Source organism: Ictidomys tridecemlineatus, chromosome 2 (assembly GCF_052094955.1).
Source record: "Ictidomys tridecemlineatus isolate mIctTri1 chromosome 2, mIctTri1.hap1, whole genome shotgun sequence".
Lineage (NCBI taxonomy): Eukaryota > Metazoa > Chordata > Mammalia > Rodentia > Sciuridae > Ictidomys > Ictidomys tridecemlineatus.
In genome coordinates, this window is record NC_135478.1 from 26,744,823 (window position 1) to 26,772,038 (window position 27,216).

General features: G+C 35.3%; 1 long non-coding RNA gene across 1 annotated transcript in view; it reads right to left on the reverse strand.

The window, feature by feature from the left end:
• Positions 1-3,546: 3,546 nt before the first annotated feature.
• Positions 3,547-27,216, reverse strand: part of LOC120891448 (uncharacterized) — a 107,972-nt gene continuing 84,302 nt past the window's right edge. The window contains exon 4 of the long non-coding RNA XR_005735835.2: positions 3,547-4,364. This is a non-coding gene — a long non-coding RNA (uncharacterized LOC120891448). The remainder of the gene's footprint in view (positions 4,365-27,216) is intronic.

The following is a 27,216-nucleotide window of genomic DNA, read 5'->3' on the forward strand; positions in this document are numbered from 1 at the left end:
CAAATAATTTTGGCCATGTTTGATATTTATCTCAGGGCAAGTTACCAATACTAATACACATATGTACTTATGTAACACTTTAAATATAAAAATCATTCAAATAAATATATATGGAGATGGGCCAATGATTTGAGTAATGAGGGATATTTTTGAAATGTTTTATATTAATTCCAAGTGTTTATTGTAATGTCAACCAACTAGAGTGAATTTTGTACACACCAGGATTCCTCTATGTCCTTAATCATTAATAGCTAAGAGTCCATTTAATAAGCAGAACTTTTAAGCATATGAATTTTTTCCTAAGTGATTTTTAGAAGGCTAAAAATCTTGCCCTCTAACATGCATACATCTATTATTCTATATTTTCCTAACAAATTTTTTTTTGTTAATGAGTTTGTGAATTCCAGTTTAAGATCACTATTAAAACCTTGCCTGTAAATCTTAGCCAAATCCCAATGGAAGTGGTGTGTGTGTGTGTGTGTGTGTGTGTGTGTGTGTGTGTGTGTGTATGTGTGTGTTTTCATGCTAGAAACAAGAGAAAAGACGGGGGGCTTTTAGTTACAGTAACATGGCTTATTGAAGGTGCAATCTAGAATGAGAAAAATATATTTACCTTTTCTAAGCCTACATGTTAAATAGATACCATTGCATTATCACATCAAATTGTTGTGAGAATTAATGTACTAATTAATGCCTGTTAGGAACAGATTCTTGGGCATATTAATGATTCACTGCTAGTTATTATTTGTAATATATCATCATCGTTATTATTCAAAGTCTAATACTTCTTTTTACAAACAATAATAGATGAAAGAAGAAACTAGATTATGGAAGGGTCCAATCTTGAATGCAATTTACCAAGCACAGGAAAAAACAAAACCAAAAGTGATGTCTAGGCATTAAATAGGAGAGGTGCCCTGCGGAATCATTTACTCTAATTCCTTACCTGTAGGGTCAACATTCAGAATGGGAAATGAATTATTTTGGTCTAGGTTTGGGAGCAGTGAAAATCTAAAACCTGTCTTCTTTGAAAGGTATAAAACTTGTACACACAGAATCATATGTCTTCATTTACAATCAAGTCAGAGGAATTATCAGCAATAGGCTCACCTAAGAAAACCAATGCACCTCTGTCTTAGGGGTGCCAACTAAAAAGTAATGTATAAGCAGTTCAGTCAAGCTGAGCATGACTTGTAGTCCATCAGAAGAAGAAATAGATGGGAAAAAAAATCTGGTCAGCATTATAGGCAATTCCAGACTACAAAGAGATGATGAGAGAAATGTTCAGATACAACTAATGAGAAATAGAGAGTGCACTGGAGAACTGAAAATGGTACTCACCCTTTACCCAGAAATGCTGTCAAAATAAGCAGCAGATGGGCTGGGATTGTGGCTCAGCGGCAGAGTGCTCGCTTAGCACAGGTGGGACCCGGGTTCAATCCTCAGCACCACATAAAAATAAAGACATTGTGTTGTGTCCATCTACACCTAAAAAAATAAATACTTAAGAAAAAAATAAGCAGAAGACCTACTCCATTTGGCTTTATCGAGCGAAGTTTTTAGTGATTAGAAAGGTGTCTCAGCCTGAGTCACCATCTAACAACAATGTGGAAAGATGTTTTTATGAACAAGAACAAAAGTATTTGAAATTTCATTGTTTGAATATCCTTCTTTCTTTCTTTTCTTCTTTGTTTTTTTTCTTCCAGTCCTTTTCTCTTAGCCCTTGATTTTTCAATGTGTCCAATGAGTATGTGATGAATTCCACATATTAAATTCCTTGTGTTTGAAATACCTGAAGTTATTTCTATACTATCCATGATCGGATTGAAACACAATTTAGTATTTAGGAGAAGAATTTCAAAGAAGAGGTTCTGTATTCCAATTATTGAAAATAAATTATGACCCAAATTCCAGTAGAGAATGGGAAACTGGAGTAAATCACAACATGCAGAAGCATAGCTGTACAATTTGCACCTTTGCATGCTTGTAGATAAAGTGCACATTGAGACAAGGCTTTGGGAGAGTCAGTGTTTGTTATGTTTGACTTATGCTGACTACAATAATTTTGTGATAGTCTGCTGTATCTGATTAACCAAAGCACTTAAGAAAAGATAATAGAAAGAATGAACTCAAAGCATAGTCAGAAAACTAGAGAGCATCTTTGAAATCCTCAAAATAATATCATTATTACGCAGGGGTGAACACAGCTGAAAATGAGATCACAAGTTTAATGCTGCATGTTTAAAATTTAAATTCATATTGAGTTCAGGTTCATGAGTCATATTTATAAGTTATTTTGCTGATTGAGAAAATTTGTAACCCCCAAATGCCCTCTGAGCCTCCCTTGCCACATCTGAACAATATGTTACTTCTCTTGTTTGAAGACCCTGTGATAACTTTGCCTGTGATACCTATTTAATCATTTGTAAAGAGACTTATATTCCCTTCATGGGGAACCTCTGGGATATGTTTTTGTCCTGTGAGTCTAATTAGATGCAGATTCTAACATAACCCAGGGAGGAGAAACACAAAGCCTGTCACAGAAAGAGAAAGCGTGGATATAAAAAGGACTACAAGATCATGCTAAGATTTTCAGAAATTTGAGGTATATGTGTGAAAATACACTTTAAGTATGTTGTGTCAAATAAGATCTGAGGCTGGACTTGAATAAGTGCATAGGTATAGATCTACATGCCAGGCATTCTTGAATTAATGAGGGACTAAACAATTCCAAGTGGCTCCAACAATGTGCTCAGTTGGCTGATTAAACACAGACTCATGTATCCTGCATTTAAGGAAAAGGTGAGATGTGAGATGTCACAACTTATGTTACAAAATATAGAGGAAGGTATAGAAATTTTTAGGATAATGGGAACTTTGGAAGGAATTTGTCCTTTGAGATCTACTTATCCAACATGCCCCATGGGAAGATTCAGAGGATTCTCCAATAACAAACTGCACACACACACACAAAAAAGCATGAATGAAGCAAGCACCAGCATCCTCAGAAATCACTGTGGTGACAATCCTTTGTAGACTAGGGATGATGTCAGAATATTCTGTCTTTGAAGTCAGTCTTGCCATTTCAGTGAGGTGAGATGGAATTCAAGCATAGCAGAGGTAGCTTTTAACTACCAAATATAATAGAATGAACAACAAGAACTGGTACAGTGAGACTGTTTTGACCTGAAGGGATAATTGGCATTGGCTAATTGAGTCAAGTATCGTAACAACTAAGAACAAAGGAACACACAGAACCAAATGTCTAGTAAGTGCTTGCTTTCAAAATCCTCATACGTACTTTTTACTCTAAAATTTGTAAGAACGAAATGGAGGCATTGTTAAGGGGATTGCTATGCTTTCAGGGTTCTACTTGTTTTGTATTATGAGCTGTTGTGATTGCTATAGTTCTTGTCACATAAGGATATAGTTGTGATACACATCACCCTTCAACTCTTCAGCATCTTGTCATTGAATGACAAATGTAACAACTTTCAAGTCCATTTTCTTTTGTTTTTAATTTGTTTTAATTAGTTACACGTGACAGTACAATGACCTTGACATATCAGACATTTGAAACAGATGGGATATAATACCTAATTTTTTCTGATTATACAGGTTGCAGAATCACGTTGGTCATGCATTCACGTATATACACACAGTAATAATAATGTTTATTTCATTCTTCTATCAAGTCCATTTTCTATGGGACTAGACAATCATAATACATGCTCAAATCTTTAGAAGGCTTTGGGAAAATGACTGGATGATTTACCAACAAATAAAAGACCCATTTGTATTTTCTATAAAACATCTGAATCTAACACTAGCCATCCATCTTTTACAGGCATGCAGATATAAGCAGTGCTTCAATCAGTCACCTGTTTTCAGGATCACCGGGGCTTTCTCAGGCATAATCTGAGACGAATCCAGAGATTATATTAGGTATAGTTAGTCACACTCAACACAAATAGCTAGCTCATGTATAATGTGAATTTTCAAATGCTAAGTGCACACAGGCTTCAATTCTTTTGTTCTGTCCTTAAGATAGGAGTTATACTCATAACCTATTTTTTTGGGGGGGTTGTTGTTGTTCTTCTCATTTTCTTCCCAACAATTAAGTTGATGTAAGAATGTTTGAATTTTTTGAGAGCATCTAGCAAATACCTTGAGGATCCCAAATGTGGTTCATTATAATAAAGCTCTTAGCATTCCCCTTTCTCCACCTAAAATGAAGCCAAAGCTGCCTAAAATGCAGGACAAATCAAATCCAATGCAGGTAGTGCATGCTTTACAACACGGGTGAAATTCCCATGTCCTTTGAGTCCACCATGTTTCTGTTCCACTGTGTCAATCCCTGGCCCCTGAGAAGAAAGAAACAAAAACAAAAGAAATAATAAATCAGGGCTGGGGTTGTAGCTCAGTAGAAGAGCGCTTGCCTAGCATGGGTGAGACACTGGGTTCAATTCTCAACACCACACCAAATAAATAAAATAAAGCTATGTCAACAACTAAAATGTTTAAAAAATAAACAAGTAAATAAACTTTCCAAATAATCAACTCCCAATTTCTCAAAGGAATAAAGTGGAAAGAAACCGTCCTTTTTCCTTTCCCCCACACTGCTAAGTCACCCTATATATTGGAAAATACTCTCTGTACAAATACCTGTAAAACTGAGAGATAGGTTTGTGTTATATAGATAAACTATACATTTTGTATCACAAATTAATGAAGGCATTAGGATAAATGATATATTGAGTATAGGTCATTATGATTATCCAGGAGATATGTTTTTTTTATAAATATGCCCTGTTCATACCTAGAAACAAATAGCTTTTGTGTATACATATGGTCAAACCACTAAAGCAAGGTAGGTTCGTTTAACAATTGCATTTATTTTCCTTATATGTAAGTGCATATCTGTGTGCAGACTGTGAATGTGTGTGTATCAATCTTAAAAATATATTGATCGAGTCCATAATACTCACTTTGTGACAGACTATTGCAAGCCATCTCTGAAAGATCAAGATAAATAGAATTTCCACCATTCTTGTCCTCAAAGAATTCAGATTCAGTGCAAGGCAAAGGAATGGGGAAGGTCAAACAGAGAAAAAAATCACAGTTTGGATAAATGTGAACAAAACTAGAAGAATAGCATGCTTCAAAGCACAATGGCAAGGCACATACCCAGACCTGGAAGAAGCATAAATATCCTCCCCTAGTTGGGGATTCAGGAGCTGATCTTGAAGGAATATAGGTGTAGGGGTCTAGTCTTGGAAGGATATGTCTATGCATCCAGGCCTATGTGTGAATGCACACATATCAGGACTGCAGCCAGCTAGACAGGATGATTTATCTGTGTCATTTAACCTGTCCATTATGCCATCATGCAGGGCAGCTAAGCCTGTGCTTGTACAAATGGGCTTGGTAATATAAACAACTTAATTGAAATGGCTGGTCCCAGGAAACTCATCCAGAGAGGATGATGCTTCCTGGTGGAGTCAAGATGGCATAAAATGTATCAGTGTTAAATCCTTGACATATGCAGCTCTGTTCCCTTTGGTTTACAGCTGTTTTAGGAGATGCAATACCCCATTTTCTTTTATCATTCCTCTGAAACTGCATTAGAGAAATTACAGGGTATTATCAAGATAAGAAAATAATTGCATTTTAATTTGACATGAGAGTTTCTTTAGAGAATAAAGTGGGAAATTGGATCAAGAGAGCAGGCTGAGAACACATCTACCTACCTCCCACATAAAATCATAAGAAATGACGGAAAAGATATTTTGGAAAAGTTTAAGGTCCACAGTTAAACTAGCCAAGGGAAAGAAAGGGCAATGGTAGGTCTTTACTCTGAGGAGTCTCTAAAAGAAAGAGGAAGAAGATATGAGGAGACATAAGTCAAAGGATGTGAATAACAGATATGTAAGATGAAACAGTATATGTGGAGGTAGAAACATAGAGATGTAACATACAACATGAAGACAAAAGTTGATAAAATTGTACTGCACTGGGTGATTTTTGTTCAATAAGTTGATTTTAGCTGTTCCTATTACTCAATAAAAGTAATAAACATGTTGATCTACTTTACTGTAGTCACCATTTCATATCAATATGCATTCTATAACAGTGTGCTGTGAACTTCATGTGTACACAATGGAATTTGATTCATAAAACGAGATTGGAAGGATACTGGGTTATGCCTTTGGAGAAACAAAACTGAAAAAGATCTGAAATGAAACCATTTTTAGGACAATTCCTGGACAGAGAAGCATGATTAGTTCCAGGGCATCTCCCAGTTCAGAATGGATCAATTCCAAGGCAAAGTGGGGAGTTCCAGGGCTTTCCGAATGGTGTCCTGGGGTCAGTATTTCACAAAAGTTAGGCTTCCTGGATACTTCCACCTTGCAACTGTAGTTTCCCCAGAGTTTACAGAGTTCTATGTGCTTTGACCAAAGCAGAAGGTTTGTCGTATAATTAGGGAAGCAGAATAGAGTCCCATGGTGTCTCCCAACACTCTAACTTCCACAATTTACCTAAAATCTCCAAGAACACATCACAGTAATCATAACTAGCATCGAAAGAATAGATCGGGAATTCCAAAATGCAAAAAATGAACAACTGGTAATAATTAAAACTCATAACACCAATACTATGAAGAGGGGGCATCTAAGCACTAGAGGAACTAATACCAAGAGCAAGAGTTGATGGGGTCAACAAAACAATTGAATGTGAGTTCACAACACACTCATGGTGCAATACCATAGTGGAGGGAATACTACATCACTGAAAAAGAAAGCATTGATTATCTTATAATAAAAAATAAACAGATGGATTTAATGGCAACTATATAGCCAGAGGGTGAATTACTAAGCCCGATGAATTAATGAGCCGAGTGAACTTCCCTGAACAAAGTATGAAAGAAGCAAATAAGTGAAAAATATATCAAAAATGTAAACATTTAAGAAGTTATATACATAACATCCAACATTTGTGCTCTATGAATTTCTGAAAGATACTTCAGAAAGAACAGATAGAAATGTAATGCAGTACAATTTTCTCAGAGCCTAAAATATCACAAGAAAATCTTAAAAGTATACTTGAAGCAAGGGAAAAACAAATAATTTCTTTATAAGTTGTGTATATTAATCCTCTGTCAGAGGAGTAATGGTGTAAGCTATTTTTTTCTCACTCTGTTAATTGTTTCTTTTGCTGTGTAGAAGCTTTTTAATTTGATGTCATTCTATATATCAGATCTTGATAGAATTTCCTGAGCTATTTGATTCCTATTCAGTAAGTGGTTGCCTGTGCCTACATATTGCGGTACTTCTCCAAGGTTTTCTTTTAGCAGTTTCAAAGTTTCAGGTCTTATATCTAGGTCTTTGATCCATTTTGAGTTGACTTTTGTACAGGGTGAAAGAGACAGATCAAATTTCATTCTTAGAACTCAAACTTGCACACACACACACACACACACACACACACACACACACACAACATTCAATAAATGGGCAAGTGAGCTGAACAGACACTTCTTAAAAGAAAAGAAGTACAAAAGGCCAAAAAGTATTGGAAAAATTTATTCAACAGCTTTTAGCCATCAGGGATAATGCAAATTAAATCTACATTGAAATTCCATCTCACTACAGTCAGAATGGCAATCATCATGAATACAAATTACAATAAATGTTGGTAAGGATGCAGGGAAAAAGAAATCCTTCTACACTGTTGGTGGGAATGTAAATTAGTACAGCCACTGTGGAAATCAGTATGGAGGTTCCTCAAAAGACTAAAAATAGAACTACTGAATCACCAGTTATAACAATCCTTGGCATTTATCCAAGAGAATTAAAGTCAGCCTACTTCACACATACCTGCATACCCATGTTTATCAAGAAAACAATTCATAATAGTTATTATGGAACTAGCCATGCTGCCCATCAACAGATGAATGGATAAGGAAAATTTGGTATAGGTACACAATGGAGTATTACTCAGTCACAAAAAATGAAATTGCGTAAAAATTGATGGAACTGAAGATCATCATGTTAATTAAAATAAGTCAGACTTGGAAAAGCATCACATTTTCTTTCATATGTTGAAGCTAGTAAGAGGATGTCATGAATTTAGAAGACAGACTATGTAGAGAAAGGGAATCAAGGGATAGAGAAGATGAGGGAAAGGGTAAGAGATATAATGGAAAGTGATATGGATCAAATTACGTGTGTGTACAGATATACCACAATGAAACACACTGTGAAGTTCAATTAGTATGTCCCAAGAAAAAAAGGAAAGAAAACTTCATATATACTAGGAAATTCCCTGTGTGTCCTTATCATGCCATGTCTTCTTTACTCTAGGTCATCACCATGACACCACATTGCTTCATATTCTTACCATATATACATCTACTGCTAACTTGTGTAGATCATTACTTTACATATTAAAATATATATAACAGTTTTATGCAATTTAGCTTTGAGGCTCAATATTATGTTTGTGACATTTAGTCATGTTCTGTAGATCTAGTTTATCCATTTTCATTTTGTGAATAGACTACCATTTATTCATCTATTCTTTTATTAATGTAATTAATGGTTGACTAATATTAATGCAGAGACACTCTGTGACCACTTCACCCAATTTCTTCTAGTGGTAATCTCTTGAATAATTATAGCATGATATCCTAGCTAGGAAATAAATATGAAAGAAATTCAGAAAAAAAATGACTATGTAGACACATTTAAGAAAGAATTACACTGTAATAAGTTTTCAGAAAAATATAGTGTAATATTTTCAGAGTTATATGAAAAAGTTTGTTTAAAAGTTAAAGTAAAATTTACTAATGAAGACAAACTGAATCAAATAGAAAGGTAAAATTAAGACAATCCCATAATTCTATCATAAACTTCATTATATTTAGTTAATTTTCCTGAAATATTTTCTTGAACAGGTTTTCTGTTCACACAAAATTTGCATTTAGAATTTAGTATTGATTTAAAAGAGCAATAGTTTTATTTTTAAAAGTTAATATTTTTATATGAGGTCTCATTATAGCTTTTTAGATACAACACCATTAGCATGACTTCTGAAAGAAAAATTTGATGTTGAACTTCATTCATTTAAATAAACAATAAATACTTCTTCTGCTCTGCAGATAACAATTAAGAGAATAAAGAAGGTGATATCAAGCCAAAGAATAGTAAAAAAAATTTACAAAACACTTCATATATCTGATGTTTTTTAAAAAATTGTGCAATCAAAAATCCAAAGAATTATTAAAACTCAAAAAAGAAAGCAATGTTCTAATTAACAAGTGAGAAAAATGTGTTTGTTCACCTCAACAGAAAATATACAGATAAAAGGAAATGAGCACATGAAATAATGTTCAACATTATATGACATTAATATGTTTCAAATTACAATAATAATAATCATATGCCATCATCCCCCCTATCAGAATGACTAAGATTGAAAATAATGATAACAAAAAATGCTAGCAAGGATGAATTATGGCATAATTATACACTACAATATTATTCAGAAATACAAAGGAATGAGCTATCAAGATAGGAAGGACATGGGAGAAACTTAAAATGCATATTGCTAAGTGAAAGAAATCAATATGAAAAGTCTCCATATGGGACGTTCTGCAAAAAACAAAACTATAGAGACAGTAAAAAGATCAGTGCTTGCTAGGGGTTTGAGGGAGGAAGTTGGAATAGGTACAACACAGGGCTCTTTATGTCATTGAAACCATATGATAGGATACTGTAATTGTAGATAGATGATATTACTATACAAAATTATAAAACAGTACAACACAGCGAGTGAATGTAATATAAAATATAGACTCAATAGTTGATATAATAGATCAGCATTCTTGCAATATTGATAATATATCAATATTAGTTCATTAATTTTGACTAACACGCTAACTCAAGATGCTATTAATAGGGGTAACTGTGTGCAGGCTTGGCAAAAGAGAAGTTGGTCCTCTCTCTGTACTCTTTCTGCTCAATTTTGCTGTACACTTAAAACTGCTCTGAATATTGTCTATTAATTTTTAAGTGTTTTTCTTCCTTTAAAAAAATCTTTTCAATTGATATTAGAATGACTTAAACTCATTAGGGGGTCAGCATGTTCTATGGAACATCAATAGTGCTTACAGGCATCGTCTTCTCATGTTTTTCATATGTACCCGATAATTCTTCTCATGTCCTCTATATGTATCAGATGATTGTGAGATAGTCAGAAAAGTACCTGAAACTGAGTTGTTTAAATACAAAAAGCATAAAAATGCTTACTGTTTTTTTTTCTGAAGTGCCTCTTTGATACCTTTTCCTTTAAAAAAATCTATATTAAATATTTCCTAGAGTAATCTATGTGTTTACATTCTAATATTCTATGTAAAATAATTATGCATTTAGAGCAATTATATGAATAATACAGAATATAACCTCTCAATATATATAAATGTGTAATATATTCATAGTACACATGGCTACGTAGAAAAGAGGGAAAGAGTTCTTGAATCACTTTAACAGAACATCTTAAAATACTTAACATTAAACTAAACCTCTCTGCCCTAGAACTCAATGCAATGAAAATGAAATTAGAGCATGCTTTCTAAATGATACACAAAATTATAAGAGGTTATGAGGGGCAAGGGGGAGGGGGAAAAAAGGGAGAGAATTGAACAACAGCAGAGGAGGTAGAGAGGGAAGATGGGAGGGGAGGGGAGGGGAGGGGGGATAGTAGGGGATAGGAAAGGTAGCAGAATACAACAGTCACTAATATGCCATTATGTAAAAATGTGAGTATGTAACAGATGTGATTCTGCAATCTGTATTTGGGGCAGAAATGGGAGTTCAAAACCCAATCGAGTCAAATGTATGAAAGATGATATATCATGAGCTCTGTAATGTTTTGAACAATCAATTAAAAAAAAGAATATTTTTAAGAATTCTGGAGATATTTAATCATCTTATTTTCATAGGTGGGAGGTCTACATTTGAACCCTTTCCTGGCTGCCTCTTGAATTGATGAACCATAAATTCATCTAAGTGGTTCCAGGAGACTTTTAGCCATATAGGTCACAGGGCTGCTGCTGGCTGCCGATATAGAGGTCAAGTAGTCTAGCTCCCTCCTTAGCCAGAAACCCAATACTGCAATAGTGCACCAATAACAGGATTTAGTACATAATGTTTTCTTCTCCTGGGATCAACCTCACTATGGCTACAGTGAGACTAGGAAAGGTGGAATATTCCTGTCTCATGGCTTACCTGCCTGAATTCCATCTACAGAATTTCAGTGTGCTGAGCACATCTTCCGGGAAGCCCTCAATTACAAGGGAGCACAAGAAGTCACCAAGAAAGGACAATGTTCATGTGACACTTGGTAGCATTGCTGACAATTCTAAATTAGATCTTCAATGATTTTTTTTGGCCTTATTTCAGTGGAAAAGGAGAATATACTCTGTAGGAGCTTCAGATATACTTCAAAAGACTGGTTTCTATGAAATGCATTTGAAAAAATAATTGTTTTTTATTAAAACAAATATTTTAAAAAAGTAATAGGATAATATTTTTTAAGTGTCAAATATTCCTCTCTTGTTAGCTATTACATTACAAAATGTTGACATCCACTGAGTCCCTTATTATCATAGTCAATGTTGGTTTCTCATATTTCTCATTTTTCATATTTTATTCTCCTTTGCCTCTTTGCGGTTTCTTGATGAATTTGCCTACTTCTCAAAGATTCCTATCCTCCTATCATGCAAAGCATTACAATACCTTCTTTTCTATTTTTACTCCATTTTTGAATGTTCTATAGCTTATCTTCCTTCTGGACCCTTATTTTACATATGCCATGGTCTTTCTAAACTCTCCTTTGAACTTACAGAGCAACTTACCCATCCCTCCTAATTCGTGTCAATGTCTCCTTGGATATGCATCATCTGGGTAAAGTCTCTCCCAAATCTTTAAGACTTTTAAGATATTAAACTAGATTTATTTTATAATCAATGTGACTTCTCAAAAATGTTCCTGGAGTTAAAAAGAACCTCAATAAATATTTTTAATAAGCAAGTTGATTTATAAAGAAGTGCTATATTAAATAGAAAGAAAATAGGGAATTTAGTAACACAATTTTAAAACAGATTCCCTGATTTTTCAAGAGCAAGCCACTCTTCCTTTAAGTGTTTTAAAGCAGGCACTAAATAGTTATATTACAGGAACCTCCATAGGAGCAATAATATTGAGCTTCTCACTACACAGGACTTAAAAAAAAACTTCATCTAACAGAAGAAACTTTATGGAGAATGAGGCTTTAATTAACATACCAGTTCATTCTTCCATGGATGGAAGAATATGCCCCTAGATAAAATGGACAATATCATATCAGATCATTATAGAAATTGTATTCATCAAAATGTGTCTTGATACCATGTCAGCTACCCATATTCAGGAAAATCAAAATAGCAAGTGCTTTGCAACAGATGTGTAACATGTGGATCTTGTTGAGGAGGGTGTTCCTGATGCTTGCACAGGGTTGTTTCCATGGTAACAGATAGAACATTTCCTTATTATCACAGCAAAAGGGCATATTTGTGTTTTCCTTGTGCAAGCTTAGGTTCACGTGTGTGTCAATTTGCACAAGTGTATCAGCTTGAAGGTGACCCCTTACCTATCTGCTCGTTCTGTCTTCTACATTTTCCCTGCTTACCTAAAACTTTTTTTTTTACTTTTTCTCTGTTTCTTTATTCTACTCAGAGATATGCATCTTTATAAAACATCTTGAATTATTTTTTGAATGTCAAGTTATGAATAAATAAATACAATAAAAATAGACAAGCAAATGGGAGCAAAATTGAATTTATTATGTTGAAAATTTTTATATCCCTGGAAACTTTTAAAAAGCATGTTAAGAAGGTTTACATTTACAAAACTCTGAGCACCCTCCTGGCATTTTTTTAAGTGCCAATAACTAAGAGATTAATGTGTCACTCATCCCTGAATTATCTGTTTATCTTAAAATAAGCAATGTTATTCCCCTTTTCACATTCATATTCATATCTTAAGAACTAATATCCACAATTAATACCTTAGAAATAGTTTGTCTAAAATTGTTCAACAATGAGTTGGATGTAATTTGAATATATACCTCAAGGTACACACTGCAGATGTTTTTCTGTTGGAAAAGAGTATATTTAATATTCCCAGTGGTCAGACTATCATCTGTGTGAATCTACCTCCTCTCATGCACCCCAGCTGCAGGTCTATGTCTAGAATCTCTAATGGTAACAGCTCCGCCATTTGAACTTAGAAAGTAGCTCATTAGTAAAGGATATTAGGCAAAGGTATTTTAATTAATACTATGAGATTTGATGCAAATTTGCCTATGGATGAGATAAAAGGAAAAGTGAGTTAATGGCTTAGCATTATTGAGTTATTCCTCTCTGAAAAAAGAAAAAATAGTTTGTCATCACTTTTTTATGGTAGTACCCTTGAATTTTCAGTAGAAAAAATCAATTCCAGACTGAGATGGGTCTTATAACTGGAGAATCTGTTTTTAAGAAAACTTATCTATTTTAATTAAAGAAAAGGTCAGTTAGTCCATCCTCTTCTGGAGGCAGGAAATGGTATACAGGAGAAATGCCCATGATCACTGATGTCAGAAGAGCCAGTTCTATCATGTTTTACCTCTAATTAGTAAAACTTCTAATTAGTAGAAGTTTTTGAAATAAAGATTATCATATCTTGTCTTAATATAGTACTCTCTAGATGCCAGTGCATTGATATAAGATTATGTGTGTTGTCTCATCTAATTATACAACAACCTTAAAAATGAATAATATCATCAGACTTAATCCTTATCAACAACCCTAAGAAATAGGTATTATCATGATCCTCATTTTCAGGTAAGATAAATGGTAATAAGTAGATGTCTAACTATGGCTTACCACAGAGGATGCTCTTAGTAACAAAAGTACCTCTCTATGTCCATGCAATAACCTAAAACTATTTCCTGGGAAAACAGTGTAGCTATCTGACTCATTCCTAGCATAGTTTTCTTTTATCAACTTCAGATCTCATTCTTTCTCTCTTTTAAATTTTTCAACAGCTTCCCATTTTTAAGAAAATAACAATAAATGAAATGCTTCCCCTACCTGTATGCCTTGTCATTTGATATTGATCTTTCTGTTCGCTCTTCCATCTCAATAGATCCTCAACCTGAAAAACACATTCCGACTACTCTTTTGTCACATTCGTTTTCTATTTCTACATAACAAAATACTGGAAATTTACCACATTCAAACAACATCCATTTGCTGGCTGATAGTTCTATGGGTCAGAGATGCAGATGGGCTAAGTCTAGTGTGCTGCTTAGGGTGTCAAGGGCCAAATCAAGGTACTGACAGGGCTGTGTCAGAATTCCATGTGTAAGGACTCCATGCTTATTCAGCTTGTGGGCAGAACCTAGTTCCTTGAGGCTGTTAAACTGAAGTCTGTGGTCTCCTCTACCTCAAATCTAGCAATGGAATGTTGAATCCTTCTTATGCTTCAGATCCCTCTGTCTGTCTGTTCCTCTACATCTCTCTTACCTCAGTTAGGAGAAAGTAATCTGCTTTTAAGGACTCATGTGACCAGGTAATTCAGGATAATCCAGGATAGTATCCCTATTCTAAGACTTCCCATCTTTATTTCATTTACAAAAGCTCTTGCTATGCATGGAAGATATTCACATGTTCTAAGGACTAGAACAAGGTCTTATTTGGGCAAACATTCTGCCAGCAACACTCATGCAGTTGTATCTCAGTAACTGACTCCTCTCCTTCTTAAACTACTGAACTCATTTTCCAAAATAATCTCAACAAATGTGAAGCCTTTACAAACTTCTGAAGTTGTTTTCTCCTCTTCCAGTCTCAACAAATGCCTGTTGTGTAAGAAAACGGCTATATTCAATCTTCTAGGCTTTTATTTTCTTAAAAAAATTATATGTATAGGTAGTACCACATTTATTGCTTTAATCTCCAGAATTTTACCATAAAAATCACCTGAATGTATGTGAGTCAAATTGATATAGTCCCCTTTCAAAATTTTCCTAGTTTTGTTTAATTTATGTGAAGCAGCATACACTAGTCCATGTGTATGTAAAATCTATTTGAATTTTTACAATGAGTTTATAAGTATTATTATCCTTATTTTACATATGAGGAAATTGGAGGCTGAGAGGGTATAAGTGACTTGTGTACATCAAATAACAACCAAGAAGTAAATCTCAAAAGTGGAAACACATCTGAAGTTACAGCTTTTTCATGCATCATCTTCACATATTTCCTTACCCAGAGTAGAATCCTACCTGCAATTTCTGACTAAATAGTAACGATTTAGTTTTGTTGAAAACAATGTGACAATTTTGTAAAATGACAGAATACATCATCACGTTCCTTTTGCTGAATGAATAAAAGCAAAAATCAATGGCAGATATGATTTGTGAGGATTTATTTTAGGAAAATTAGAACTTTAGGTTTAAGATGGAGAATAAAACACATATCTATTCACCCTTTATTGCCAGATTCAAGTGAAATGAAAATTTAGAGTTCTCAAAAGAAATAAGTACATAATGATAAAGAGAATTAGAATCAACAATAGATGAGGCATTTCCACAGATCCACAGGAAACAGAATAAGCAATAGATGGATGCTGAGTGAGGGAGCTACAGAGGAAGTCAAGATCATGGACATCTAGGACTTAGAGTCTTTGGACCCTGCATGGGAGGGTATTTGGGTGTAGGAATGAAAAACAGGCTTAAGGTTTATTGTAGTGGAAGTGAAGCTATAGAACAATTCACTTTTCTTCCACTTGCATAGAGCAAAGGGAGCATAGTTTGGACTTCCACATTTTTAAATAAGTGGAATCTCCATGCTACCAAACTAAAGCATTTAAAGTCTGCATATTGTGACTCTGTATGTATCCTTTTAATTTGGTCAGATTTCAGTCTTCCTCTAGAACCCTATTAAAGAAATGTGATATAAACCCAACTTCCAAAGAAGAGATGAGGTTTGCAAATACTTAGCCTTTGCATCACAAAGCACTCCATAGAAATGTTGAGTTTGTAAATAAGAGACAATATCATAATAAACAGTCTATTCCATCAGGGATGGGTTCTCTTGTTTCATTTTCCTACAGAATAGGATCTACTGCAGAAGCATGACACTATTATCCACTAACTATAAGCACTAATTCTCTCTGAAAATATCTCGGTCCTCCTTTTCTCAGGCTTCATCATCATACACCTCCTAAAACCCAACACAACCATGTTTCTCTAGGTACCACTTTTGGTCTGGTGATACACAATTCAGGGTAAGCCCTTCAATTAAATCTTCTTCCCAGACCAAGGCTACCTGACCAGTGCTCCCTTGCTTCATCAACTCCAACGCAATTAGCTTACTGCATACCACATAGCCCAACACTTTGTTGACCTAAAGGCACAAAAAGCTATGTTTAAAATTCTGATAAGCTACGTTGTTGAACAAGAAATAAGTATCTTTCAATGTGTTCAGACACATCTGTCATCACTCAGTCAAAATACTTTCCTTGGCTACTGCAAAGAGCAATAATTTCCTAAAGTTTCTGGAAGGCAAATTCTTTATAAAATTGTTCCCTTCTAGGATTTTTCTCTTTCCCCTCTACTCATATTCAAGGACTTCTAATTATAAAACCAGGAAACCACACTGAATAGAGTAGTATAAAGAAAAGAAAACAAAAGAATACTGACAGATAGTGGAAATTACTCATTTGTGAGAGGGGTTCATTAAACACTTTCAAATCTATCGGCTACAAAAACCCAAGGAAGGACGCAGTCTATTTTTACAAGCCTATTGTGGACACTTGTTATTTCTTCATGGGGTCCATCCATCATTCCTACTAACACAGGGCATATATTATGGTCCATTCTTTTCAATTTTAATGTGTTTTCCTTTTTCAAGTTAGAAAACGGGCACCAAATAATTCAGTGGCAGAATATTCTACATAAAGTATTGTTTTCTTAATTAGAGTTAAGAAATTCTTTCAAATTACAACAAATACTGATTCCTTTACTGTCCTTCCCTTGAAACCTTTTTTTTCCCAAAATAATTTAATAAAAATTAGGCTAATGATTATATGTATATCTCTATGCACACATGTAGTCCCACCAACACAGGGCGCTAATACAAGAGGATTGGAAGTTCAAGGCCTGCCTCAGCAACCCATTAAGGACCTAAGCAGCTTAGTGAGACCTTGACTCAAAATTTAAAAAATAAGACAGGCTGGGGATGTAGCTCAGCATTCCCCAGGTTCAATCCCCAGTACCAATAAACAACGGAAAAAAAAAGCATATCACTAATAAATTGTTCTTTTGTAAGCTAAAATATCTTTGAATTGACAAGGAAATAGAAAATCATCCCTTACAGTGATGCAATAATGTTATTATGTTCTTATCATCTAAAAATCAATCATCTGTTTGTGGTCCATATGGCTGTCTATTTGACAAACACTAAAGAACCAGAGAGCTTTCAAATGTTGGAGCTCAGTTAGACCTCCTCCCTTCAGTGGTTACTTATTCTGATTTCTTATTGTACAGATGAAGAATCTGTTCCTCCAAATAGGAGTGACTTGTTCTAAAATCAGGTAATGGCCGTGTTGGAGTAAGACATTCAGTTTCCACAGTATCATGCTGTGTTCTTTCCAGTATAGTATATGAAACCAAATATTTCATTCCCAGGTCACATTCAACAGCATTGTTGACTAGCTCACGCTGCTGTAGGGTAACTTTCCACCACTCTCAATTTATCACCGTAATGTATGTTTGGCAATGCAAACAGTATCTGAATACTTAAAACAATGTATGGGATGAAAGGAAGGAAAATGAATAATTGAAAGCTACATATTTTGATATTCTGCTTTTGGCAGCTATTCAAACAACTTCTCAAATAAAATTTGGTTCACAGCTTCTAATATTTCTTAGTCCAAGTCAGACTGTGGCCACAAAACAATAAAAAGGAAAGCAAATAATTCTTGTATGTGAGTTGGTGTTTCACAAGCTTTACATGCGCTATTACTCTTTCTGGATAACCATATGAGTTAACATCGTCATAATATAACATTCCTTCTCTCATAGGCTAGAACATATCCAAAGCCAAGCATGGAAAAGTGAAGCAATAGGGACAAAATCATCTAAAATATTTGAAAAATTGAAAGCCATAAATCTGGGTACTGAGAGTTGAATGTTCTTTCTAAGTGACTGTAATGTCTCTGTCCTCCAGGTAGCTAACACAATGCAAAGGCAGAGGGATGACCTTGCCATCAGAAAACTCAGTTCAAGCCATGTCTCCCCTACTCATTATCTAGTTTAAATTACACAATATTTATTGAGAAGGCATTATGCACTGTGTATTAGGACAAAAGAATTGTAATAGAAGGAACAATGAATAAAACCCCCAATTACCTTCAATAAGTTAGCAATACAAGAAAAAAGAAATATAAACAATATTAAAAATTACGAGATCTAGATGTGCTTTTGCTTATGAACATATACCAAGGGCCTAGTACAGATTAATTAAACATATTTTAAAAATGGAGGTTATGAAAATGGTCCTTTCTTCCTTTATTTCCCACAGAGCAGAAACTGGAATTAGAACTTAGGATACAGGTAGTATATGAATGGGATGATTCCAGAAAATGGTAAGGAGAAAGAGTGAGCCAAGAAAACACATGTACTTGTATGACATCAAGGTTTTTGAACTGGGTACTGGAAGGCTGATTCCATAAGGATTCCCTAAACCATCTGGATCAGAATTGTCCTTGGGAAGCACAGGAAACAAGAGTGTTCAACCTCTAGCTGGAGTGTTTACCCACTGGGTAAGCATTACTCGCAGCATTAACATTCTTCTTAATCTGTGCACACCATAAGAGGACAAGAAGCAGCCTTCCATGATGCCATTAACAACCCTGACTCAGTGTTTGCATGATTGAGTTGGTACATTGCTATCCAGAGGGAAGTCTGAGTGCACAAGATATTGTCCACCATGACAATGTCTAATAGCATGGATAATCCAGGGGAACATGATGTAATAGAACCAAAAATTTTACTACAGAATAGGTGGACAATGTTATGAGGAAGGTAAACAGGGCATACATGAAGGTGAGGCTATGTGGTGCCCCTCGTGTATTTGAAAACTGCTAATAGGTCAAGATGTACTTAATAGGCCCAGGGACGAGAAAAAGGTCTGGATAAAATGGTAAATTGGGCAATATTATGAAAAATCAAGCTAAGCAATATAGCCTTGTTTTTTGAGGACTGAAAATTCAAAAAGGTTTTACTGACTGTCATGCATGGGATGGACTGAATGGAAATAGTTTTGGATGAAAGGAGACAATTAAGAAATTATTAAATTAAGTCACGCTCATAGAGGAGTGAGTTGAAGTAAACTAAGGCCAAGTACATGGGGAATGAGAGAAGAAGACAGATTTGAGAAATGCACAAAAAATTGTCAAGGGCTGGTAATGCATCAGATATTACAGAAAAGACTGATTCAGAGGCAAAACTTTTTTTTTTATTTGACTGAGTATGTGAATACTTTGGAATCTCAATTGCTATACTCAAATACAAGAGATAGAAAATTTTGAAAATGGGAGTAGACATAAATTTCAGCTTTAGATTTGACTAGAAAGTGCCTCGGGTACATCCTAAAGGAGATATTCACTAAGGATTGGAATAGAATTTCTGTAACCTAGAAAAAGACCTCCACTAAGATGACAGCTTTTTAAAATTGTTGTCATTTATTTGGTAATCAAAGTCATGGGGATACAGATTATATGCCATTTTTATCTCTCTGAGTTTCTCTCTTAAAGGACATGGAATTCAACAAAGGGAAACTCCAATGTCCCCTTTTAACTCAAGGACTGAATTATGTTGTGAATGACCACAAGTATCATTTTTCTTTGAATTCCTTAAATTCTCATTAGGAAAATCAGTACATAGAGTCACTGTTGCTTTGGTCACTGATGCATTACCAGCCCCTGACAATTTTGTGCATTTCTCAAATCTGTCTTCTTCTTTCATTTCTCATGTACTTGGCCTTAGTTTACTTAAACTCACTCCTCTATGAGCGTGACTTAATTTAATCATTTCTTGACGGTCTCCTTTCATCCAAAACTATTTCCATTGAGTCCATCTCATTCATGGCAGTCAATAAAGCCTTTTTGAATTTTCAGTCATATATATATACATGTATACATGTATTTAATGGTAAAACAAATTAATTACATATTATTTACTTTGAAATAGGTAAATCTTCTTCAAAACTACTAATTTTTCTTGAAAATAATTTACCAATTGGATTAACATTAAAATATTTGTAGCTCTGCTAGATATTTCTTATTTTGTGAGTCATAAAAATTACAAATGTATTTTTAGACTTAGAAGATGCTAACAAGGTGACAAGCAGACACAATGAAGTTAATGCTGGTTTTTCAACATAAATGTTATGTCAATAGTTTGAGTCAAGTGGTGTTGAAATAAAAAATTGAAGAAATCCTGGGGCTAATAAAGGACAATTTTACAGAGATGTCAATGGAGCTGGACTTTGAAGTAAAAAGTAACAGAAAAGCTGAAACTTATTCAAATACAGAAACAATATAGAAGAAGAACCAAAGAATGTGATTTAAATTTGTCAATGCTTTTCATTAAGGCAAGATCAGGAAAATTGTGTAATCTTGCATGCAATCTTAGACCATGGCTGAAAATGAAGGTTAGGAAAGATTGTCAAGGCTCTTCAGTTCTCTCCCAACAAGTATGAGTTTCGCCATATTTGGGAGCTACACTGGGTCCTCATATTACAGAGAGTACCATGCATAAAGCTCCTCTGATTATTATTTCTCCCATTTGTCTGTTTAATCAACTAAATATATGCAGCTCTCTGTCTTCCTGCATCCCATAGAATATTGAACATAGCACAGCCCTAAATACCTCTGGTAACAAAAGAACCGGGTCTGGGGCACTATATTCCCACAAGACAATGACAATATCACCTTAGGGATGATAAGAGAGGTAAGCAGATATTTTAGAACAGGCCATAAAATATAGTACAATATTCAACCTTTGACTTTCTGAGTCTGGCTTATTTCACTTAGCATGATGTTCTCGTCTCATCTACTTACGAAGAAAATCATAATTTCTTTCTCCTTTGTGCCTGAGGAAAGTCCTACAATGTATATATACTACATTTTCTTAATCCATTCATCTGTTGACTGGTACCTAGGCTGGTTCTATAATTTAGCTATTGTGAATTACCCTTCTATAAGCATTGATGGAACTTTATCACTATAGTATGCTGATTTTAGTTCTTTTCAATCAATACTGAAGTGGGATAACTGGGTGACCAAAATAAGGGGAAATAAGTGAGGGGATCCTATGAAAATAGAAGAGAAATCAGAGGAGCAGAAGGAGGGGTTTGAGATGGAGGGAAGATGAGTGGAAAAAGAGAGAAATGGTCAAATGAAATTAACCAAATTATGCTGTATACAGTCATGAATATGCCTCAGTGAATTTTATCTTTATGTTTATCTATAAAGCACTAATTTACTTAAAAAATGTTTAAAACAAATAGTAGGAAGACCAAGAGGAGGAAGGGAAACAGGGAGAGAAAGAGGGAAGGAAAGGGGAGTCCTTAGGACTAAAGTGAAGCAAATTATATTCCGTGCTTGTATAATTATGTCCAAATGAACTCCAATGTTATATGTAACTATAATGTCCTAATAAAAGCATAAAAAAATAAATACATGTTGTAGAACCTAGGGATATCACATTAATATTACTTTGCTTTAAACATCCTCCTAAATATTTAAACAAACTCCTAATATGTGGAAAAGAATAATCCCAAGGTCAATTTAAATTATTGATACAAATAATATTTTTATTTGCCAAGCGTTCTTCTTTGAATCATGTAAGTTTGAATTATTTTTCTGCACTCAACTCTGACACGACTATCCAAAGACCCATGCATGAGTGAATTAATTACTTCCATTCTTGGACAATATTAACACTTTGAACATCACTTTGGACACCTCAGATCTCTGTGTCATCACATTTTACTAAAGATTCACATACAGAAGAGGGTGGGTATTTGAGAAGGAAGAGCTCTAAGGTAAACTCAGTCTAAAGCCACTTGTCCATTCAGATTCTAACCTCACAACAAATAGACAATAGGATCATGAAAACCACTAGTGAAAAAGACAAATAAATATCCGAAAGTTCCTCAAAAATTTGGTACCATTTGCTACTGATTTCTGCTTAACAGAAGAAAGCAATGAGCTAATACGGAGCAAAGCCCCTTAACCTGTGATATTCAAGTAGGAATAACTCTTGCTGCTAACCTTGAGGAAAGGTCAGATATCTGAAAAATTAGTTTAGTAACAGAATTATTAATCAACACATTAGGATTTTGGAAACTTGAAGTGATAAGAATCTGGAGAAAGAGCAAAGTAGATTTGGATAAAGACCAATTTTGCCAAATTCCTGGAAATGAATAAAGACATTATTTTACAGATTGAACAGAAGAGTTCTGAGGAAGGCCTGTGTCTTCTCTGCTTTCCTGCTCTCAGGCGATGGAATCCTAAGATGCACTGCAGCCATCACTGACTGCTCTGTGCTAGTCAGATGTTAAGAAAGATAAGCTCAACAGAATCCATGAACATCCAAAACACTAAGTCAGAGACTGACAACCATCCAAAACTAGTACATGAGTGATATTTATTTTAAACCATTTTTCCTAATACCCTAAGTGAGAGAATCTGGTGCCTGTCAGATGAATTGTGGATTCATCTATTTTTTTTCTGAACTCAGTTGGCTCTCTGCTTAGATCTCTTCTTCTGCTTGGTGCCTCTAGTCATATATCCAAATGTCTATTTTCTGCACTAGACTGTAAACTCCTTGTACAGCCAACTCACCTTCCTGTTTGTATCATCCTACAGGACTTACTCACATAGTGAATATTTGCTAAATTGTATTGAATTGTATAATGGAGTTCTTTGGAAGCTTTTACAGGAAAGTCAGCATTATGTGTTGAAAAAGACCCTGAGGGGCACTGAGGCGATATAATAAGAGTCTGGTAACTCTTGCCTTCTTAAGAACCCATGCAAAGATCTTCCTAGTGACTAGTGGTCTGATAATTAACCTCAACTTTGTTGTGTATCACTTTTCTGATGTGTTGGGGTCTCTTTCAGGTAAGAATCTAAAAGAATAAAAAAAAATAATGTAGACTATACACAATAAAACTTTCCTGAATAAAGAATGTTGATCTTTGAGGATTCAGACTTTCTTGTATAGTGGTGGTAGCTGGAGACATCTTCCTTCTTATTCAATTACCAAAAACATTTGCAATGATATATGACTTCCTCAAAGCTTCTTGGAGCTTCACCAACAAACTTCAGAAATATTTTGTTCTAGCTTATCTTGAAATTATTACCAAAGGAAGCAAAGGCAGATATTTAATCCAAATGATAATTCTTTTAAATATTTAGAATGAAGTTCAAGATGTAAAATTAAAAGTGAAATAAATAAATAAATAAATAAATAAATAAGGGAATAACTAAAGGGCGACTTTCCAGGGAGTTTAGAAAAAATATCCAAAGTAGACATTCAAACTGAAATCTGAATAAAAGGAGGAGGCCAGATGGGAAAACATCAGAAGAATCAACATTGGTAAGTTGACCATCCTGCCTAATTGTAGGGACAAGAAAAGTCAACATGAGTGGTCTGGATAAAATCAGAGGCAAAAGAGAGGTAGGGAAAGGCAGATGAGGCCACACCATAGAATAAAATCACATTAGATTCTGCAAGCCCAACTTTCCTCTATTACCCACACAGAATATTTAAAGTTCACAAATGTCAGTGTCAGGAGCGGCAAATGAATTATGGTCCTGACCTGTCCTGTGACAGAGGCCATGTTCCTCTGGAGAACTCTCAGGCTGAAGGCGCCAATAGAGATCGTCCAGTTGCTATGGTGATGCCCTGCTCAGTAGGAGGCTCTGTGCCAGCCACGGAGCTATTCAGTTCTTGTCCTTGAGGTTCATATGCCAGCTGCTTGGGGGTAGAAAGTTATGAGTGCAAGCTGATAATTATAATCAGGCTGCTCTTACTCATGACCTTGATTCTGCTTCCTTTGAAGAAACTTTCTCACAAAAAAGTCCTTTTATATGTTTAAACCTATATAATAAACAGGCTGAGCTTGCTCACGGTCAGTATTCCTCATCAGGGGTCGGTTGAACCACAGGGTTCTGGATTTTTCCCTATTTGTATGTCCATTTGGCTTTCCTTAATCTCCTCACTGTCTGGTTCAGCAACCTGAATAAATAGCTGTGCAGGTTGTGGCACCCACAGTCCTTGATTAATGGATTCTGACATCAGTTACATCTTAAGAGATTGAAGTGTGACTGAGCATTTTGCAACTAGTGACCAATTTGTGAATGTCACGAAAGAATCAAATCGAGTGGGGACTTAGATAAGAATAATGGGGACAATGGAGCCAACCTGTCTCTAAAGCAAGCTGCAGAAGGCCTGGGATTTCTGAACCCAGAATTCACAATCAGTTGAGGAGCTCCCGAGAAGGTAGCAGGACTTGGAAGAGTCACTGCTGATCAGTCGGCCACCTCTTGACCTAAGGCAGAGTTAATGGACTGCACAAGATATGTTTTTTTTTCCCTGTAGATACTGCTTGACTATTGAATGAAAGTACTCATTACAAATATTGTGATCTAAAACAGAAATTCAATCTCCATGAATTCTGCATTGAATCTGAAGAGCCTCCTAAGATAAACAAAAGATTCTCCATTTCTTTTGACAAACCCAGAATGAGGAAAAAGAAAACCTTACCTACAACCTTGGAAAATTAAATTCTAGTTTAGTTAATGTTTTCCTTGTGGCTGAAGTGGCTACTTAAGGAAAGATAATGACAGTGTTAGGATGGTTAATTGCTGTTTAATCAGTATCTCGATAGCTCCTTCTGGAAAGAATATGGGGGAAAGTGTTAAATTGGAAACTGAATGAAATCCCACTAAATCAACCCCAGAGAACAATCTCCCCTGTATGTGAGTAATACAGACTTTTGCAAGTTTTTCATTGGCACCTGGGAGTCTGTTTGCTTTGTGCGCCATTCAGGGAGCAGACAAGAGGTGAGCCAGATGACTAACAAGTTCCAGTAGCAAGGTGGGACCCCACTGAAAGCTGCAGAGACCAAGCTCAAATCTGCCATTATTAGGCCACACTTAACTCCAATGTTTCCAATAGAAGAACAAGTTTCTCAGAAAGCTGAAAAAAAATATCCAGATGACATATTTTTGTACAGATGTTCTAGAATCCAGGCTGATAATGTCATTCAAAGAAAGATGGCCAGGACTAAGATCATGACCCGGGATGGAGAAAGGATCCTTTTCCCTATGCTTCTGCAATTGACCAATAAGGATCTGGGGATATTAGAAGTGCTGTCTACTGCAAGATCTAAGCCAGATTCATCATCACGGATGTATTGTATTCTTGTTATGATGGTGTATTCTTGTTCACTGTCAAATTTCCAGTGTCTAACACAATGCTTGACACATACATAGACCCTTAGCAATTTACTGTTGGATTTTTTCTGTGCACACGTAGTCATCTTTCACATATTTTAAATAATAATATCTTCTTGGAAATCTGTCATGATTCCTGGTTTGTGATAAAACAGGGGAAAGCCTCCATATCATAGCTACCTCTGGCAATGCAAGGAGATTTCTTGCCATATTAATATGCTGTGAATTTAAACAGAGCACTTGTAATTGCCTTGTAATTTGGAGCCTCGGGTATGAGAAGAAAAAAATATCCAAGGAGCCATCTGAGATATGTGGCTTAGTAACTGAGGATGGAACACAGATATTTTCTGGTATATTAATTTCTGACTCAAGCAGTCAGATCCAAGTCCAACCAGCTATTCATGAATCCACCCTGCTGTTGAAGACATTTAACTGCTAAGGATGCATTCCTTATCTAAAATTAGAGTAAAGAATAATGTTTAGATAAAGGCAAACATTCACGGCTTTGCAACATGATGAGGATGAGTAACGTAGAGGCAGAGATGTAGTTCACTCATTTATAATGAATTTATGAAACAATTACAGACAGGCAATTCCCTCGAAGGAAGTAGTTTTCTAAGGCAATACAGTATAGAGCTCTAGATTCTTCTTGGTCAAAGTGCGACTTTTGGATCAGGCATAGAAGCATGATTTAAGAGGTTGTCAGAAACGCAGAATCTCAGAGCCCCCCAGAGACCTACTAAATAGACACTGCCTTCTAACAAGATCCCCAGGTGACTCATGCCCAGAAAGTTTCAGAAGACCTAGAATTGGGGTTCAAGTTTCTACCTTTAGCAAGATGATGTTTAGAAATTTGATTCATGCCCCTTACTTTTCTCACCTAGAAACCAAGGATTATGAACTACAAACTTTATGTGCTCAACTGCAGACAAAAAATAAGCTAATGCAAACATACTGCTCACAACAAGGCCAAAAATCTTGTAAGAATTCAATGTACATCAAATACTGCTATAATTTGCAAAGGCAATTATTTAGCTCAAATTAATAAATCTAGAAAGGTTTTTGATGTGGAAACAAGGAAAAAGTTGCCAAGGAAAAGGAACTTGAATTATAGAAAAGAGATGTCCTAAAAGCACTCAGTTGGGAGATTTTATTCTGCTTCTGACTTCTGCATATAGCAAAATATATGCAATGTAGAACACTGTAATGTTTCTTAGGTATATTAAGATAGTGGGAAGATTCTTCAAAGCAAGAGATGTTTTCTATATTGCTTTGTATATCTTTGGACTCCAGGCATTGGGAAGCTACAATTTTGACCCAGTGTGACTGGGCTTGCAATACTGGAATAGCTGATAGAGATTTATCCTCAGGTGACTTTGTTGGTGCCTTACCCAAGATCCCCTTTTCCAGGCTTTTGTGCTCATTTTCATGCTATTATGACTTAAAGCTACCTTGTTGTCCAGAAAATTGCACTTAGTCAACAGAAGCTGCCTCACCCAGGAGCTTGCTCTTCATAACCATCCACAGCCAGTGAGTGACTGATCTAGGAGTCCCTGGTGGACAATTCTGGGTTGTAATTCATGTTCCTGTGCTCTCATTGGCT